We start from the raw sequence: 5,000 nt of genomic DNA, 5'->3' as shown, positions 1-5,000 counted from the left end.
CTCGGTCCTAAGCGAGGGATAGAAACGTCGGTCACCGAATCGCTAGTCACTTGACCTTGACCTTAATTTACCCGGGGTCAGTTCTTGGTGCGCAGGGGATTGAGGAGTATTTGTACACGCGTCTTAACAAAGCAGGTCGAGCGTTATCGAGATTCTCCAATCGGCCCCGTTTTATTTTTCCGGGGGTATCGTCCACCTAGCCGTGCTAAAAGAAAATTAATTTTACCAGAATTTGATTGATTTCTTTTTCCCTACGGAAACCGATACGGACAATAACTCTTGTGTGACGCAGTGCTCGCTCTCCTGCATTAAAAGCCCTTTAAATCCCAGAAACGGGCGGGGGGTGGGGGAATTACGCCCACACGCACGCACACGCACGCATGCCCCCACTCCCCATCGCCCACCGCGGGCAGGAAGACGGGGACAGGGTGGCCCTTGTATCAGACCCGCTTAAATCTCGAATCACCCCCCCGGTTCCCCACCTCCCCACACACCCCCCGGACGGGAGACGGCGGCAGCCCGGTCCAGCCGGACCCGGAGCACGGAGGGGCCGTCAGGTCTACCCGGCTCCGGGGCCGCCGGCGGCCGTCAGGTCTACCCGGCTCCGGGGCCGCCGGCGGCCGTCAGGTCTACCCGGCTCCGGGGCCGCCGGCGGCCGTCAGGTCTACCCGGCTCCGGGGCCGCCGGCGGCCGTCAGGTCTACCCGGCTCCGGGGCCGCCGGCGGCCGTCAGGTCTACCCGGCTCCGGGGCCGCCGGCGGCCGTCAGGTCTACCCGGCTCCGGGGCCGCCGGCGGCCGTCAGGTCTACCCGGCTCCGGGGCCGGCGGCGGCCGTCAGGTCTACGCGGCTCCGGGGCCGCCGGCGGCCGTCAGGTCTACCCGGCTCCGGGGCCGGCGGCGGCCGTCAGGTCTACCCGGCTCCGGGGCCGCCGGCGGCCGTCAGGTCTACCCGGCTCCGGGGCCGCCGGCGGCCGTCAGGTCTACCCGGCTCCGGGGCCGCCGGCGGCCGTCAGGTCTAGCCGGCTCCGGGGCCGCCGGCGGCCGTCAGGTCTACCCGGCTCCGGGGCCGCCGGCGGCCGTCAGGTCTACCCGGCTCCGGGGCCGCCGGCGGCCGTCAGGTCTACCCGGCTCCGGGGCCGCCGGCGGCCGTCAGGTCTACCCGGCTCCGGGGCCGGCGGCGGCCGTCAGCTCTACCCGGCTCCGGGGCCGCCGGCGGCCGTCAGGTCTACCCGGCTCCGGGGCCGCCGGCGGCCGTCAGGTCTACCCGGCTCCGGGGCCGCCGGCGGCCGTCAGCTCTACCCGGCTCCGGGGCCGCCGGCGGCCGTCAGGTCTACCCGGCTCCGGGGCCGGCGGCGGCCGTCAGGTCTACCCGGCTCCGGGGCCGCCGGCGGCCGTCAGGTCTACCCGGCTCCGGGGCCGCCGGCGGCCGTCAGGTCTACCCGGCTCCGGGGCCGGCGGCGGCCGTCAGGTCTACCCGGCTCCGGGGCCGCCGGCGGCCGTCAGGTCTACCCGGCTCCGGGGCCGCCGGCGGCCGTCAGGTCTACCCGGCTCCGGGGCCGGCGGCGGCCGTCAGCTCTACCCGGCTCCGGGGCCGCCGGCGGCCGTCAGGTCTACCCGGCTCCGGGGCCGGCGGCGGCCGTCAGGTCTACCCGGCTCCGGGGCCGCCGGCGGCCGTCAGGTCTACCCGGCTCCGGGGCCGGCGGCGGCCGTCAGGTCTACCCGGCTCCGGGGCCGCCGGCGGCCGTCAGGTCTACCCGGCTCCGGGGCCGCCGGCGGCCGTCAGGTCTACCCGGCTCCGGGGCCGCCGGCGGCCGTCAGGTCTACCCGGCTCCGGGGCCGCCGGCGGCCGTCAGGTCTACCCGGCTCCGGGGCCGCCGGCGGCCGTCAGGTCTACCCGGCTCCGGGGCCGGCGGCGGCCGTCAGCTCTACCCGGCTCCGGGGCCGCCGGCGGCCGTCAGGTCTACCCGGCTCCGGGGCCGCCGGCGGCCGTCAGGTCTACCCGGCTCCGGGGCCGCCGGCGGCCGTCAGGTCTACCCGGCTCCGGGGCCGCCGGCGGCCGTCAGCTCTACCCGGCTCCGGGGCCGGCGGCGGCCGTCAGCTCTACCCGGCTCCGGGGCCGGCGGCGGCCGTCAGCTCTACCCGGCTCCGGGGCCGCCGGCGGCCGTCAGGTCTACCCGGCTCCGGGGCCGGCGGCGGCCGTCAGGTCTACCCGGCTCCGGGGCCGGCGGCGGCCGTCAGGTCTACCCGGCTCCGGGGCCGGCGGCGGCCGTCAGGTCTACCCGGCTCCGGGGCCGGCGGCGGCCGTCAGGTCTACCCGGCTCCGGGGCCGCCGGCGGCCGTCAGGTCTACCCGGCTCCGGGGCCGCCGGCGGCCGTCAGGTCTACCCGGCTCCGGGGCCGGCGGCGGCCGTCAGGTCTACCCGGCTCCGGGGCCGCCGGCGGCCGTCAGGTCTACCCGGCTCCGGGGCCGGCGGCGGCCGTCAGGTCTACCCGGCTCCGGGGCCGGCGGCGGCCGTCAGGTCTACCCGGCTCCGGGGCCGCCGGCGGCCGTCAGCTCTACCCGGCTCCGGGGCCGCCGGCGGCCGTCAGGTCTACCCGGCTCCGGGGCCGCCGGCGGCCGTCAGGTCTACCCGGCTCCGGGGCCGCCGGCGGCCGTCAGGTCTACCCGGCTCCGGGGCCGCCGGCGGCCGTCAGGTCTACCCGGCTCCGGGGCCGGCGGCGGCCGTCAGGTCTACCCGGCTCCGGGCTCGGCGGCGGCCGTCAGGTCTACCCCTTTTCGGAGCCCGTGGGGCCGCCTGCGGTACCCGGCGACCGCGGGTTGTTGGTTGCGTAGCGTCCGGCGATAAGGGCGGCCAAGTCTACCCGGCTCCGGCGGGACTTGGTCGCCTTGCCGGGGCCGAGGGGTAGACGTGTTGTCCCCGCTGCTTCGTCGGAGCTGCCGAAGGGGTCGCTGTTTTTCGCTGCCTCCAGTTACGTCATCGTAAAAGTCGGCGTGGTTGGCGCGCCTCCCCGGTGCGCAGAGGCGCCGCTCTTGGAGCTTGCCGGCGGCGGGGACGTGCCGGTCCGTACTATAGGAGCGAGCCGTGACTCGTCTCCAGAGCAGCGCTCGTCAGCGGCTGCAAGGCCCGCGGTTCTGCCAGCAAAGTGGGGTGCTCGGCGGCCGTCGTGGCGGTTCCCTCGGTGGTCCGGCCCAGCTTCCAGTCTCTTCGGTCCGGCCATCTCCCAGCGCTTGCCCGACAAGCCAGCCCAGCGTGTCCGAGGGGTCGGGAGCTGCGGAGAGCCGGAGCCGGCGGCCGGCTCCGGCGGCCGTTGCCGACCGGCACGAGGCATAAGGCCGGATCCCGCAGGGCAGGGCAAAGACTCGAACGCACCCAGCCGGGGCCCAGTGATGGTGAAGGTCACTGCCGGAGGCAGACGGCCGGGGGGCGTCGAGCCTGCCGCGGCTTACTCCCGGCTCCAGAGGGCCCGGTTGGTGGGACGACCGAGGTTGGCGGCACCTCGTCCCTTTGTGCCAGCCTTAAGCTGGAGCCCGCGAAGCGGGCGGAGAGAGCGGCGGCCGGCTCCCGGCCAGCCGAACGCAGACGGCCGGGGGGTGCCGAGCCTGCCGCGGCTTCCCCCCCCGGCCCCCCGAGGGCCCAACTGACGGCGCAGGCGGGGCGGCGGCGTCCCGTTTTCACCGGTGCGAGCCCTCCGCGGGCAGCTGGTGGTGTCAGGCGGGCCCGGTGACGGGACTGCGGCGTGCAGGCGAGGCGGCGGCGCCTCGTCCTCGTTTCCCCCGGGAGAAGCGGTTCCCCGCGGGGCAGGGCAAAGACCGGCGGCCGGTGGCGGTCGCCGGCACTCGAACGCTGGAAGGCCGGGGGAGCCGAGCCTCCCTCGGCCCCGGGGGGCCCGATGATGGCAAAGGCGGGTGCTGGCACCGTTCCGGGGCAGAGGTGCCCGCGAGTGCCCAGCCCACCAGGGCTGCCGCCGGCTGCCGAGGGCCGTGTGATGGAGACGGGCAAGGTGGCGGCGCCTTGTCCTTTTTCTCCGGCCTTAAGCTGGAGCCCGCGAAGCGGGCAGAAACACCGGCAGCCGAATGCAGACAGCCGGGGGGTCTCGAGTCGGCCGCGGCTTGCCCCGGCCCCCGAGGGCCCGGTGATGGTGCAGGCGGGGCGGCGGCGCCTCGTCCTCTTTTTTGCTGGCGCGAGTCCTGGTAGCAGGAGGGCTCGCTGGGAAGGTCTGCACTCGTACGGGCGAGGTGGCGGCGCCTCGCCCTTCCAAACTTCTCCAGCCCTAAGCTGGAGCCCGCGCAAGCGGGAAGAAAAGGGCGGCCGGTCCCTGCGGCCGGCAGCCGAAGGCAAGTGGCCGCGGGCGTCGAGCCTTGAGCGGCTTTTCCCGGCCCCCGTTACCCGGGGATGGCACGGGTGAGGCGCGGTGCCTCTTAGTCTTCTTCGGCCTTCTCCTCCCCCGGGGTAAGCGGTTCCCCGGGGCGCAGGGCAAAGACCGGTACCGGTGGCCGGCACTCGAACGCTGGAAGACCGGGGGAGTCGAGCCTGCCGCGGCTTTCCCTCGGTCCCGTCGACCTCGCTCAAGGGAATCGATGCGCGGAGCGGGTGGCCGGCGGCACCTCCCGCTCCCCCCCTTCAGTCGACCCAGACCCGCAGGCAGCGCCTGCAGAGGTGTTCCTGGGCGCGTCGGAGACGCTTCACGGCGGGCCGGCTCTGCCGGTGACCAGGCCGCCGTTGCGGCTCTCCGGAGACGCTGCCCCCTCGCTCGCACGCAGAGCCCCGCGTTCCGCCGCCCGCCCCGCCCGGGGCGGCGGCGAGCGCGCGCGGCCGTCGCTGTCCCAGGACCGTGGCCGTGGGGCCCGCGCTTCCTCTCCCGATCGAGGTGGCACCCAGGGCGCGTCGGAGACGCTTCACGGCGGGCCGGCTCTGCCGGTGACCAGGCCGCCGTTGCGGCTCTCCGCAGACGCTGCCCTCTCGCTCGCACGCAGAGCCCCGCGTTCTGCCGCCCGCCCCGC

This window comes from Calonectris borealis, unplaced genomic scaffold (assembly GCF_964195595.1).
Source record: "Calonectris borealis unplaced genomic scaffold, bCalBor7.hap1.2 HAP1_SCAFFOLD_228, whole genome shotgun sequence".
Classification (NCBI taxonomy): domain Eukaryota; kingdom Metazoa; phylum Chordata; class Aves; order Procellariiformes; family Procellariidae; genus Calonectris; species Calonectris borealis.
Note: the sequence above shows the minus strand (reverse complement) of the source record.